Source organism: Lissotriton helveticus, chromosome 10 (assembly GCF_964261635.1).
Source record: "Lissotriton helveticus chromosome 10, aLisHel1.1, whole genome shotgun sequence".
Taxonomy (NCBI): Eukaryota; Metazoa; Chordata; class Amphibia; order Caudata; family Salamandridae; genus Lissotriton; species Lissotriton helveticus.
In genome coordinates, this window is record NC_136071.1 from 36611787 (window position 1) to 36627448 (window position 15662).

At 44.3% G+C, this 15662-nt stretch overlaps 1 long non-coding RNA gene across 1 annotated transcript; it reads left to right on the plus strand.

The window, feature by feature from the left end:
- LOC144785014 (uncharacterized) lies at positions 1-15561 on the plus strand. Its single transcript, XR_013601739.1, has 4 exons — positions 1-96; positions 7096-7127; positions 7973-8039; positions 15320-15561. It is a non-coding gene; the product is annotated as an uncharacterized LOC144785014 (long non-coding RNA).
- The last annotated feature ends 101 nt before the right edge of the window (positions 15562-15662 follow it).

Below are 15662 nucleotides of genomic sequence, written 5' to 3' on the forward strand. Positions count from 1 at the left end.
ATAAATGCGCCTCGGCCCGCCGCCTCCCACAGCCGTGCAGCCGCTTCCCTCCGCCCCTGACGCCCTCCCAGAGAGCCAAGATGCCAGGAGCGAAAGGTAGGGAGGCCGCCGTGGGCCTGGGGAGCGCGGGACGGGGTAAAGAGCAGCACATGGCGGCCATGTTACAGACACGCGTCACGGACGGTGTCCTGTGAGGGCCTAAAATCCTTCATTCAGGCGTTTGGGTGGTTCGCTTCCGATAACGTCACACGCAGGCGTTTTTACGTTGGTTCGCTTCCGGTGACATCACACGTAGGCGTCTCATGCTACTCTCCCTAGGAACAAGTTAAGCTTGGGCGGGAGGGGATGAGATTGTATTACAAAATTGTTTGCCTTTTCTTCCACTAGTCACTAGTGGAAGAAAAGGCAAACCCTTTTGTAATACACTAGTGACTAGTGTGAACAAAGAACACATGTCCACATGCAAACTAAACCATGCAGAAATTGTTTTATGAAGGCAGCACTCACAATAACTAGTCATTTAGTCTTCAAATGCCAAGTTTCTCACTTGTCTTTCCCCCTTTGACCACAGGTATCTGAGCTCAAAAGACAATCGTTGCTGGCCAATTTCAAAAAGCATTAAAAAAAACAATGTATTTATAGCGTTTCGAATGCAACAGGTTTTCAAACAATGGGGCATATTATCAAGGACCGGTGTTAAAATTATCGCCGTTTTATCGTCAGGAAACTGCCGATAAAACGGCGATAATGGGCTTGATAATACGCCCTTGTTAATTCCCATAGAAGCCCATGTTCTGATGTTAACATGGGCTTCTATGGGAATTAAGAAGGGCGTATTATCAAGCCCATTATCGCCAACGGCGATAATTTTAACACCGGTCCTTGATAATATGCCCCATAGTTTCAAAGTTGAAGGCCAAACTCACATTTTGCATACATGTCAAAAGACCTGATTCAGGCGGAGAACTCCCGATTTTTTTAATGACTTTATTTTGGCTGTCTCCCGACTGATTGCTCCTGCTTTAATAGAAGTCAATCGGGAACATACATTCACTCAATATTTTTTTTAAATCTCCCACTTACTGCTTCTAAAATGTTGTTAAGAAAAAGGGGGGTTGGAAGCGCACACCTATAGTACTCAAAAAGTAATCAAAAATTTGTATCAAATAAGCAATCTTAACACAAAGGTTCAGCAGTGTGGCCCTCGCTGCCTGACAAGGGTCAATAGCCAAAAGTGTGAATTGCTACCAAGCCGGTCGCAACACTGCGCACTGTCCACAAGTGGTCACAAGGTGACCCTTTAGGTCATTGAATACAATTTAAAGACACTGTCTCGAAAATGAATCACATGAAGGCAAATGTACTTGTAAATGTTAATCTTTACACATAATTAATGTAATCAAAAAAATATGCAATAGTCTCATTTTAAGGTCATAGAACAAAATTAGGTTGCTTGAACATATATCTTCAAAACATTTGCGTATATACAGGTCATCAATTCTTTACGATGAATTTTGTATGGGCCCGATGCATTTCGGGACCTGAAAGTCCCTTCTTCAGGGGCCAATCTACAAAGAAAACAGTAAGCATATTCCACTTTACTTAGTTGCGTGAATACGCAACAAGTGAGAAAACGAGCGAAAAAACAGCAGAAAGTTACACGAGTGCCTGAGGAGCCTATAGCTCGAAACTGGTGTTATCATCAAGAGTTGCCAATGTTGTTGTCATGTAAGATATTTGGCAATAAGTGACAAGATTTTGGATTTCAACTTTGAGACTCTGAAAATCCATTGCATTTTAAACCCTATAAATAAGTTGATGTTTTAAATTCTTTTGGAATTTGACCTGCAGCTATTTACTTTTGAGCTCAGTTATGTCTTGTGAACAGGAAAAAGACAAGTGAGAAACTTGGTATTTGAGGAATGTTTTTGAGGGTACTTATTACCACTACCCTAACCAGCGGTACAGTGTAAAAACATATCTTTAACGGAGTAACATATGCGAAGCACAAACATTGGGATTTGATAGTCAAAGAAGTTATCATTTTGATTTCAAACTCACATTGATCTCATGTCGATTTTGGATGTGATATTTGTAAACCGTGAATCTAGCCAAAAGTCAGGACAGCACTGTACAAGGTCAAATGCAAAGATACAGTCAACGAGTGAAGAGGTTGTGAGAGAGGCGGTGGGCTGTTATCGTTTAGCGATGAGCGCTCTTTAAAGGAGTGAGTCTTCGTCTCGCTCCTTAAATGGATCAAGGCTCTGGTGGTTCTGTTGTATAAGGAAATGTCATTCCATATCCTGAGCACAGAGATGGAAGTCTGTTACCTTGTTTTATCATTTTTAAACTTATTTATCTCCAGTCTGATGGTGTTCTGATTGCAGTAGTGTCAAAAAGCCACTGGAGATGGTGAGCTTTGCAGCTGGATAGGCTGAATGACTGCTTTGTAGAGGCTGTTCCTGGTTTTGAGAATGGTGCAGATCGGCGAGGGGAGCACTTGGAGTTCTATCCTGATGGGTGTGAAGTGGTCATACTTCCTCTGGCCCTTGGACGGGCATGCAGTGATTTTTAGGAGAGGCCCTTGGAAAGGCATGCAGTGATTTTTAGGACACCAGTAGCCCTTTCACTGTCTTATGTGAGACAGACAGACACACAAAACAAAGGTTAAATGGACATTATAGTTTGGTGAAAATGTCAGTTAAAACAATGTTTTAAAATAACAAAACCACTGAAACCCACTTACAATTATTTCAAGTAACTAGAACTTGTGCCCTTGCTCCCGTGCTCTCCATGCCACTGGAATCAAGCTATCCTGGCTGAAGAGGAGTGAAACCCCGAAACAGGTCCTAGGATGCTTGTTTCCAGTCCATGGAGGACCTGGCTTGGCAGTTCGGGCTGGACTGTTCCCATGAGGCACAGGGTCAAGACTGATGTGCATATGGCTGGGTACAAACTGGCATGGCATGGTGAGCAAAAACACGGTGGGTTTAGGCCGAGATCTCTGTACTGGGGTGAATGTATGACATTGTTCTGCATTCTGTCCATCAACTGTTGTTTTTGCCTTTGTCACCCCGAGTGGGACGGGTATGCCTAGACGTGGGTCCCGTGCTCTCCATGCCACTGGAATCAAGCTATCCTGGCTGAAGAGGGGTGAAACCTCGAAACCGGTCATGGGATGCTTGTTTCCAGTCCAAAGAAAACCTGGCTTGGCAATTCAGGCTACAGCACAGCACTCACAACTCCACGCTGCATTTCAGCATTTTCCACTTGAAATTATTGACGGCAGAACCTGCCTGTCATTCCTTGACTTTTTAACCGCATTTGAATACTCGTTACGATTTTGGCTTACTCAGCCTTTTCGCAACTTTATACCCCGATCAGGACCGGGGTGGAATTATCACCGGCTCACCTATACTGCTCCTTTGAGACCTTTTCAGCCCTGAAGAGTCAAGGGTAACTACCCGTCTGACGAAACACGTAACGGCTGGTTTTCTCTTTGGCTCTCCTCTTGAAGGAGGACCACAATCACATATAAAACCAAAAGCTTTAACTATTGATTGTCAGTCTTGTTTCCTTACTCGTGTTATTTCATTACAAAAGACTCCGTTACTCGCACAATACATGTGTCGCAAGAACTAACTTCACGTGCTGTGGACCTTGTGTCCATCAACTGTTGTTTTTGCCATTCGAAAGAAAACAGCAGTTGGCAGTTAGATGGGTACACACGGAGCCCACACATCTCTCTTCTCTAAGGTATTCAGAAACGTGACGATGGGGCTGTAGTCGGCCTTGCTTATGTAGACAGTTGGGCAGTCATAGTCAGGACCACACCAGAAACATTTGTAAGGCAGTGGTCTTGGGGCACACAAGGCACGTGCTTTTTTCATTCATTGCCACAGTTTAGTGAGCCATAGAGGAAGGTGGTAGACAAAGCACACAGGCCTTGCATGCCATCTCAGCTGCTTACTGGAAACTCACAGATACAGCGGTGGAACAAACACAGAGGTCACACAGGCTTCTTGTGGGGTTTTGCCAAATTTGCAGATGTAGTGCCAGGCACAAGGGTTTCTATATTTTTTCAGCATAGCTTGGGAAGTCGAAGATGTAGCAGAGGGCACAGGCACACAGACCTGTTGCTCTTCTTTTCCTGGATCAGAAAAATTGCAGATCAAGTGTCCAGCAAAGCGACAGAGGCCTCACGCTTTTCTTCTACATTGAGAAAGGCACAGATGCAGTGGAGTGTTTGGCCACAACGGTCTTGCACTCTTCTTCGGCTGTTCCTGGAGAGCTGCTGGTGTAGCAGCAGCAGAGAACATGGACCTCAAGCTCTTTGGTGGCACAATCTGGTGGGTTGGGCAGTTCATCTGGCCCCCGTCTCGGCAGATATGGTTCCCAAGCTCCTCACTGCTCTGCTCCAGATTAGCACATTTAGGTCCTGTCCTAATACGAGACAGGTTCTCTCCACACAGGACGCTTTGTCTCCTTTCTCTTCCTTAAGTCAACAGCAGCAGAGTTGTATTCCTGTCCAAGAATTCTGCCTCTGGTCCCAGCTTTCCTCTACACAGATGTGCAGAACTTCAGATATAAGATGAACACAAAATAAGCCAAACCATTCAGCGTATATCCAGTCATTCAAAGTTGCATTCTGACTAAAGTTGGCACCAAACTTTTATGGACGATGGGGGCAATCATCTCAAAGTGGCTTTTCCTTTCAGGGGCACCACATCAACCAGCCGCAGAGGACCTGTCACTCGTCGTTCGCCAGAACAACCTATGACAAATGCAGATCCTTTTGCTGGGATTTTCTCTTGCTAACCAAGAAACACACATGATGTAGGGGATGAGCAGGGGGCCCACCTCATTGAGTGAAGTGTGCAGGCTTGTGGTCCTACCCTTGGAGACCCCCACTGTTCAGGTGTTGCTCTTGTTGGCTTCAGACTAACCTCCAAGAACTGACATGGTCCCAGTGAGGTAGGCACCAAAGGAACCTCCCTGTGGTGCTTGCCTTTACAATGATTTCTACAAGGGAACCGGAATCAGAGAAGAGGTGCAAGGGGGCAGCATGCACTAAGAAGGAGCTCCCTTGAACTTTGAGGCCCCATTAATCCGGGGGTGAGGGGCGCTCCTGTTGGACCCAAGCACTCTTGGACACACTACCTGCAATCAGGGGATCCATTCTTGACCTTCTACAGGGATTTACAACAAAGCGCTTCCCATTGTGGTGCAAGTACAAAGGCCTAAACCTCACTATTACAGTCACTTTAGTAGGTTTATGGCCTGGTCATGGGCGCAGCAGTCACCAAACTTTAAAGGAGTGTCACTTTCAGTATACCTCTGTCACTCAATAGATTCCAGCACTGTTGGTAAGCAATGCTAAAATGATCTAGAGACTCTTGACATTGGTCTCCGACACAGAAAGCATACCAGATCTGGCAGAATGATAAAACCAGGAGCAGGTTGTCATATGGGCACCATGCCAGGAACTTTTGGTCCACCAGGAAAAGAAAATGAATTAACAAAAAAATCAAAGTCTTTGGTGAGAAGTTTTTGCAGAGATACACAAAGTACAGCACCAACAAACTCCAATCCTTTCAAAAAGGTTGTGGGGGGCAATCCTTTCCACATTGTCCCTACATACGCTGCCCACACTAAGCAGCAACTCAGATCCCCTAGTGATAAAGCACCTTCATAATAGCAAAACGATAATTCATTTTCAAATAAGAAAATTGAGGCAATGCCCCACTTAAAACCACCAAATCACACAAAATAACCAAGAAACATAATGCCAAAAACTCCAAGTGCTACTCTCTCCCTACCTGCCCCTAAAATAACATGCTCTAATCTAAGACAAAAAGTATGAAGCCGCCAGTTCCCCCAAGCATAGGCACTGTTCAGGATTTAATAAACCATTAAAAACAAGTTTAAACAGGTTTTAAAGAGTATATCATTCAGAAAAATGTTAAATTGGAAATTGTAGTAACATTTCAAACAGTTACATTTTCCTAATAATTTCTGAACCTTGGTTTAGAAGCAGCGCTATGGAAGAATAAGATTGAAAACGCAATTATCTATATGTTAAGGATTGAGTAATTGTACAAAGTATGTGAAACATTTTCACCCCAGCCATAGCTGGCTCTTCTATTAACTTGTAGTAATCATGGTATTGTTTGTTGTACCCTAAAGAGCATACTAAACTCTTTCAAATGGTTTTCTGCATTTGTAGTTTTCATTCTTATTAATTTGACCTAAATGTACTCCTCTTTTTTTATTTTTCACCTAATGTAAATTTTTCTGATTTTTGCACGTCTGGTCAGGAGAGCGTAAGTGAGAGCACCAGGCATATCAAAGGCACTTCCAAGTCAGGGCTTTGAGACTCATAGAAAACCAGCGAAGAAAAGACAGATGTGGGGTGTGCTTTTCGCTCTGTTGGAGCCTTTGTAGCAAGTGCTTGACTTAATGTGTAGAAGTAACGTTTACGTCACAGGTGTGTTTCAGCGCTCCCATCCAGACAATACCAAACTCGGCTGAATGGCTCCACGTGCGCGTTGATGACCGATAGGCTTACAAAATTCTTGTACCACACCCTACCCCAAATATTTTAGGAAGAACATGATGCCAGTAGCCTAGGAAGGGGGGTGCGGTGGGTGTTGGCCGCCCCGGGTGTCATCACTGAGGGGGGGGGGTGACAAAATGGCAAAAATATGTGTTTTAAATACATATTTTTGACTTTTTGTCAAGCAGGGGGTGACAAGAAATTTTCCGCACTGTGTACCACCCGACCTTGCTACGCCACTGCATGTGGCTAAAATATGATCCATTCAGTGGTGATATAGATAGAGGAGTCAGTTGTGGATCTTGAGGGTGAAGAGAAGAGGTCCAATTGGAGAAGCAACTACGAAGGCCTACTGGGACGTCATGTGCATGGAGCATGACACCGACACATGGCGTGTGAAACTTTGGTGGACATGATTTTCCAGACTATATAAAGGCCCAAATCATGGCAGTAAACGTTATTTGTGTCCGCATGAATCTCCTTCAATGGTTGACCTAAGCCTCACACCAACTCAATTCGCTGTTTTCTCTCAATTGCAGGTAACAAGTCAGACAAGAAATCTTCCCCCAAGGTAAGTCCAGTCTAAAAGGTACCTAGTAGAGGTGCATAGAATTACATCACAACGCTTTGTAATAGCAGTGGGTGGCTCTACTTCTGTGCCTGTTTTAGGGATCACAATGGAGTGGCAAGGCCGCACGGCATTCAGGCTTTATTTAGGTTTATCTAATGTGACCGCCCTCTATGCAGCATCAGGTGCATCACTATATACTAAATAATATTGTAATTTGGTTTCGAAGAGGATGGTAGAATGGGTGTATGGGATGGCGCAATAAACATCTGTTATTCGGCACCTTGAGACCCATGGTTGATAAGTGCGCTTTACAAATACATGTGTTATGTTATGATGCTATTATTATTGATGGAGAACAAGAGCACATAAAAAACAATATATTATAAATGAATCCTTATGATTATGACCATGGACGTTTCAGGAATTTGGTTTATTTCTAACTTTGATTTTCCTGCATGGTGTAGGCAAGTATGCAACCAACACATAGTTTCAAGTTGATTCTGAATTCCTTTTGAATTCCTTTTGGGGTCCAGTATTCTGGACACCTTTATGCAATGAGGAGACCTCATTGGTTTGCACCTTGTGACTACCATCACTTCTAGGTGTTAAACCGCTAATGGCAACAGAAATGCAGCCTGTTGAGACTACCGTTGCAACCTTGTTCTTGTAAATCTAAGGTGCTAGGTTGATAATGTCGATGATGGGGCACTGGGCGAGTTAGACAGCAGAACCGTGGTGCACAGAGCTTTTGGTGGTCATGGTACCTCAGGTCTTGGGAGTCAAGATTGTGGCACATGCACCCGTACTAACTTTGAACTCTCTTTCTTCCTCTCACCCTCGTGCAGCCGAATCCCAAAGATCAGCCCAAGAAGGCGGAGGAGGTTAAAAAGGCAGATGATAAGAAGCAGGGAGGTAAGTACTGCGTGTCAAGGGGTTGCGGGCTGGGTAGGAGAGGACCAGGGCATCACTTTATCAAGGACGCAAGGCTTTTCGGGTGATCGCCTCATGTCCATGTGGAAGTAGAAGCCGCTGCAGGAAGGGATGATGCAACACACACAGGAGTAAAACTTCACTCTATGGAGACACCCTGGTTTTCACCCCACTGTGTATACATCAAAGGACCGCACAGGTTATGGGCAGGAGCACTCGGTTGTTTAGTGCGAGATTTGTTTTGTGTTTTTTGTCATTCTGCGGCAAAGGGTGGGATCTTAGCAATAACTGAGATGGGGCGGATCCACAAAGCCCATGATCCAAAAGTTTGAAATCTGTGTCTGATTTTTCCCACTTTTATGGGATTCATCATGGATTCCATATATAACCCTGGAAATCTATAACAATCCTATACCCCAACACAAAGAACTTACTAAGAATTCAGATGAGTAAATATTGTGTGACCATTTTTTTTATTTTCGTTTTTCCTTCATCCCTTAAAATATGTAGGTGTTCCCTACCCTATCACAGCCTGCAATGATACGATACTCCTACTTTTCACGGGAGTCGTTCTGCAGGCATTTCAAGTGCGGTAGACAACTTGCAGCCAGATTTACGAAATACACTGGTCTGGGGGCTGGGTCCTACTGGGGAATGAGCATGAAGTCTCAGAGATAAGTTCCAAATGGACGATGAGCACACTTACCTCGGAGAGGACCATGTGGGGCGATGAAAACAGTAGTCTTGGGAAAATAAGCAAAGCAGCCTTGCAAATTATTAGACAAGAGCAGCTCTTGGTACCCTAAACAGGATACTTGTGAAGTTTTTGGAGCAAACACTAGGATTTTTAGAATGGAATAATTGTGGGCCCAAGCTCCTTCTAGATATCTGACCATCACTCCCAAAGGAACTCCGAACGGCAACAGATCAGGATCACCAGGTATAATCTGCCATGTCTCTGCCTGCTGCAACATGGTATAATGCAGACTTTGCTCTTGCTCAATTAAATCTCATTTTACATCACTGCACTCGCTTTCAGGCGGTTTGAAAGAATTACCATGGACATCTTGTTCCATGGCTGCACATACACTTGAACATGCACAATTTCTTTACAGCATTTATACCATGAGGTATTTAAGTGTCCATGTTACCAGTTTCTTTTCTAGACAACACACATTTTAATCTTTGCATCCTCTTTGAGAAAAGTTCCGGTGTAGGCACAGTACCACCTTGCTAGCTCTCTCTGGAATGTAAAGTTTTTATTTCCTTCGGGAGATCTGCTCTCCACACAAGGACACAATACTGCAGGTGATAACTCACTAGCGATTCCTACAGCAAAAACGCACATCCCTGTAGTGACGTATTGCATTATCCATTTCCCTTTGCACCTCCCTATTCCCTTGCTTGTCAAACTGCATATTTGGACCACATCATCCACCTCCTATCCGGACATCGCACCAATACTCACTAGCTCTTCACACTGCACTCCCAAGATCCCCGGCGCTCTGCACTGCCTTTTCCGGGCAGCCATAAACCTTTGGATATGTAAATCACAAGGTGTTCTTGTATTTTTCTCCCTCTCTCTATCCTAAATTCCTTGTACTATTCTAGATTACACATATTTAATGCCTTGCATCTCCATTTCCTATTTCAGTAGCTTTCCTCTGGCCTGTCTACTCTCTCTTTGTCCTTCTGACGATTTTGTCTAAAGGACTGGAATAAACCCTGCCAATGAACACACCAATGCTTCCTACAGAATTGTTTTAATTTTACATCCTTCACTGTATCCCAAAATTCCCTGGCTTGCAGCCTGCCCCCAAACATCTCCCCTCACTGTACCAGACATTTGTGTGCTATTTATAATGCACCCCAACATACCAGTGCTCTCAGCATTGCACCAACACTTCCTCCAGCTCTCTGAACTGCCCTTTAGCATCTTCCCACTCCCTGCATACCACCCAAATATTTTGAAGACCTCTGCAGCATAACACACTTCCACTAACAAACCTGCACTTCCTACCCCAGTACTGCTTTCCTCCTGCTTTTGGAAACTTAAAAGTCTGTGGATGAGATAACCCTATGGTTTTGACTCTCCCGTGCACTGATCTTCATAAGCCCCCAATTCTCCTATATTCTTTTGCTCCTTTAGTTTTCTCAAATCCAAGTTCAGCATTTTGCTCCTAGTCAAAATTAATCTTAGATGCCCCAGCACTCATTGTCCGTCAGCTTTTCTTAAACCATTTCCTATTTTCTGCGCTCCCACCAGCACCCTTCTTCTGTCGCAGATGTTAGCCTCTCCTGTAAACAGAACAACTACAGATAATAATCTTTAAGCAGCATTCATAGTAAACGCAGCCCCTTAGCAGCCTCCAAGAAATAGGCAACTTATTTGGCCACACTCTGAACACCTTTAATCAGCAAGCACTTTGCACCATACACAACCTAAAAAACACAATTTCTTACCATCATCAAAGACATATTTAAACCAGCAGATTCTGCAGTGATTTCTGAGCACCCTCAAAAGGTGTAAAACTCAATGATTCCAGAACAGAAGCAGGAAAAGTTTCTTCTCTGCAGAGTCACATGCTCTGCATTTTCTTGCATCTAGTGTTGGGTGTGGATGTTTAAAAGTTGTTTTTCTTCAAATAAATCTTTGGTCGCAAGAAATCTTACATCTCCTTCCTTAGTCTGCAGTGCACCAGGACAAAGACTGCACCTCAGGTTATTACCAGATTGGGAGTAAGGTAATTGGACCATAGCATAGCAACACAGAAATGTGTACTGTGCATTGTGATTAACTAATAAGCAGCATCTTGAGTCACCTTTGCTTCCGGGGAGGGCACATATGAATCTACAGCTCTAGAAGCTACAGATACATACAGAGTAACTGCTGCTGTAGATACACATTTCATGCACAGACTGTAAAGTAGTGTCCCTCGATAAGCAGTGGCTAGTGCACATAAGATGTGAAGTCTGTGATGTGTATGTATGAAATAAAGCTCTTAAGACAATGTCCTCAACCAAAGCCTCCTGATAGGCTTGAATATCCACACAGTAGAGCTCAGTAAATGTGTTTACCATGTAGCAGCCTTGCATATATCGGCCATTGGAATGTTCCCTAAAAAGGTCAGCGTTGCTCCCTTCATTCAAGTGAAATGTGCTTTGGAAATAGCGTGCAGTGTGTGTTTTACTATCCATCTCGCAAAGCCACCTTTCGAAACAGTTGCTAGCGGATGGATTTTGTCCAATCAATGCAATACACCAGAGCCCTTTTGAAATCTAATGTGTTTGATGTCTTTTCTACCAATATTTCAGGATGTGGGAATAAGATAGGCAACTCAGATTCACATGGTATGGGTAAATTACCTTGGATAGAAACCTTGCATTTGCTCTGAGGGTGGCTCAGACTTTGTGAACTCGTATGAAGGGTTACTTCACTATAGGCACATGCAAACCACTAACTCTCTTCAGCAAAGTGAGTCCACTGGAATAGCTACTTTCCACAACAGGAAGTGGATTACACAGGAGTGTCGTGGCTCTAACGGAGGTCCCATAAGTCTTCAAAGTACCACCGTAAGGTCCCACAGAGGGGCCGATGTGGATTTAGGAGGGATAAGTGCTTCACACAGAATTTTATGCACTTCGGAGGGAGTCGTAAATAACCACCTCTAGGACCACAGGTGCAAGATTTCTATGTTAATTTCCTTGAGATTTGGATGTCTGAGCGAACCCTAATGTTCTGTCAAGAGGTCTGTTCTCATTGGCGATTTCTCATGCGGGTGGATTGACATTTCCAAAGGGATCAAGTATCACGGCTGCTTCGCCTACGCCGGCTCTACTAGAATGAACGTCATGGGTGTTTTGCCTGATTTTTCTCAGCACTTATGGAATCCGAGGCCGAGCAGGAAAAGTGTATACCTGACCAATTCAACAATAGTGCATTGCTCATAGACTGTGGGTATGAGCCCATTTCTTAAAATATATTTAAAATACTCAGGTTTCATCTTCCGATCGAGCACTTGTTGATTTGCCCTGTTTAGCGGGTCCACAAAAATTGTTGCCCACACCAATAGACGCTCCTCCAGGTGAAGGACGCCTTAGGTAAGTGAGTACCCCGCTATGATTCTGGAAGCAGTACATTTACTATGGCTGCCTTACTCTCAAAGATAGTATAAGACGCTCACAGCACCAAATGAAATGCTGTCAGCTCCGAGTAACTGATGTGACCTTCCTGTTATTTTCACATCCAGGTACTCTGAACAGTCATGTGGTTGAGATGTGCGACATCTGGGGTAATGGTTACCTGCGGCTGACAGTGTAGAAACTGCCTGCCTAGCTACAAATTCTTGTTGTTCCACCATTGGATTGTGTTCAACTCTTGGCCCCAGCAACACTAGATCTTCCCCATGACGCTCCACTTGTGACCACTGCCTCGGTAGACACTCGTTAGTGGACACGTGCAATCTTGCTTAAAGCATGATCTCTATACATGAAGCCATCATCCCCAGCACTGTCCTCCCTTTAAGGGGAGATTGTTTCTCAAAAAGAGGTAGCAGTCTTTCGAATGTCATCGCCCTCTGTTGCTTTGGGTATGCTTTCCCCTATGATGAAGTTTAACACAGCTCTTAGAAAACGTTGGATCTACTATGGCTGTAGACGCGGATGCGTATCGGTTGCATGGACTATGAACCCTATTCTGTGCAACAGAGACTCTGCTTCCTGAGTGTGTACTGGCCATTATTGCCAGATGCTGCTCTTTATGAACCAGTTGCCAGGATATGGTAAGATGTGTATGGTATTTCTTTTTAGATGTGCTGTAAACAACCGCTAAACATTTGGTGAACTCCCCAGGGGCTGTTGTGATCACAAATGGTAGAACTTTGAACTGGCAATGTTGTCCACTAAACCACAAAGCCCAAGTAGCAGAAATGAGCCAGATGTATGGGGGATGTGGCAGTAGGTGTCCTTGAGGTGAACTGTCACCATGTAGTCTCCAATACAGAGCACCTTGATGATGTCCTGCAGGGGGGCCATTTTGAACTGTTCCAACAGATTGTAGTGGCTGAATTAGCTGTCAGAGGTCAAGGAAAGGCTGTAGGGTACCTTCTTTTTTGAGCATGATGAAGTACAGGGGTACATTCCATGTCCCCACTGGTGAGGGGGTATTGGGACAATGGCACTCTGGCTGAGAAGCGACAGTCATAGAGAATCCAGAGTCATGGGTGCTGAAAAAGCGGTATGTTTTGTGGTGTGGTGTTGCAGTCTAGATAATAATCCTGCTGAACTACCAAGAAGACCCACGTGTACAATGTTATTTGCTCCCACTGTGGAAGAAACAATCTTATTCACCAGCCGCAGGTGTTGTGTGATGAGGATGTATGGAGGGCATGTCACTGTGCGGTGGTGGAGGCTTCCCTGCTGGAGTCACCTTTACCTCTGACTCTACCTTTTTCAATACGCCTTCGCCAGATGTTTTACCAGCTGTGCAATTTTACACCAGTGGAACTTGCAAAAGAAACACATGAAATTTGAGATTATTCCCCTGGTGGCCACCCTAGTGGCGAACCACTTGCCTGCAGCATCTATCATTTTGCTCGCCTTGTTCAGAAGAGGGGCATCCCCAGTTGCCTGGGCACAAGCTCTCTTTCTACCCATCTGAGAAACCAGAGTCCACTGAGACATGCCCCCTAATATGCAGAGGGTTATCTTGGGTAGGCTTCTATTATTTTATTTACCCTCATAGTGACTACATGTACCTTGAACGGCTCCTTAATATTTTCGGTGGCACACTTGGTTATGCTTCTTTGCATGGGTAAGTAATGGACCGACCTTTCAGTTTTTTAAAGTATCTCCACTAAAAAGTCATCTTCTTCAACCACATGAATTTTTTTTATGTTGGAAAGCTACCCCTTGTATACCAACTTTGTGTTCCAAAGTGACACCTGGGGCTGAGGCCTGTACTGGATAGAGCGGGAGGTTAGAGTCCTTCTGCAGCTCCACATTTCTCAACATTGTGATGTCCCCGAGGGCCATCCTCCTCCCCAGCGCGCGGAGTAGACCCATATGAATCGGAGTGGTTGTAGTGACTCCCCTGGTCTGAGTCTGAATGAAAGGCGGGAACAGGTCGCTATAAGAGGGATGGTTTGTGTAGTCATGGAGGAAGTTCAAGAAAAGGACCAGTGGGTTGGAAAGGAATAGCTCCAATGTATTTGGGAGCTGAAGCAAGTTGGTGAATGAATCTCCCATCAATGATTCTTCGTGGATCAGGATAAATGACAACTCAGACTGAAAGAACTGAGAGGTTGTCAGCGGTCTTAGATTTCAAGCTCAAACAACTGAATCCGATGGTGGAAAACAACAATCTGATGTGGAGTCTGTATCCTGGTGGGTTGTGGGCTAAGGAAGGAGACATGAGATAGCTGGAAACAAAATACTTCTTCAAAGATAAAATAACTTGCAGACGTCCATGCATGCTTGATGACAGGAGTATGTAGAGAATGTGTATCTAAACCAGCAGTTTATATAAACACAAGGATTTGTTTAGACTCGCCAAAATAAACCGCCACCACTAGCACCCTTCAAAGCATTAGAAAGCATCATACTTTAGCACCATTCCAGATATAAGTAGTAATAGTGAGTCCTAACAACTTTATGAGGGATACCTTACAAAGCAAAAGAAACCATTATTCCGCACTGCTGTTTAGCAAAAGTGATTCCTAAACACCTTCTACAAAAAATGAAAGGTAATTCCGGAAACTTAATGCAAAGCTATGACATGCAAACAATTCCGAACCACAATCTAACACAAAAGTCCTCAATCATGAGCACTCTCCTAAACTCAAAACCCTCCAAAACTAACAGCTGCACACTCCAGGGCAGTAATTCCTAAGCACCCTTCAAATCAATTTGCTGCATACTACAAGGCAAAGGAAACACCAACACCTGAACATCCTCCAAGACATAGGAAAGTGTGTTTCCTTAACAACCTCTAAAATAAATAAACCTGTGTTCCTTAGCAACTTTTTTGACGCAAGCAATAGAGATTCCTTGGCACCCTTCCAGACACAAGGCACAGTTCTTACCATCTTCTAAGACACAACAACCATTACTGCACCAAGCCCTGCCCAACATACACTATAATCTTAAATGTGCAGAGGGGGTGGGGCAAGACAATTATTTAATGCACATGTCATTCAAGTGATCCCTGGGGCTCTTGTTCTTACTCTTCTCATCTGTCCCTTTTTCAATCTGTGACCCCACAGGACAGCCGAAGGGAGAGAAGCAGTAACTTCCAAGCCTTTGTCAAGATGGCTCTGGAGACCCTCCTGGGATCCTGTCGCCGCATGTCAGAAATGCAGCGGGAGCCTGCAGAAAACCACACCACCAGCAAGCCCTTCGTCTCGTGGCACCGCCCACCACCACCGGTCAGGCCTTTCCTGCTGATCAAGGCCATCAGCCAATACTAGCTCACGTCGTGCACTTGTGTGATGAGTGGATGGGGCTGACAAAGTGCTGACGCTCCCGAGCAAGAACGCTATAATGCTTATTTGTGGGTGCAACAACTGTGGACTGAAGATGGAGCAAGAATTTTATCCCTATATTTTC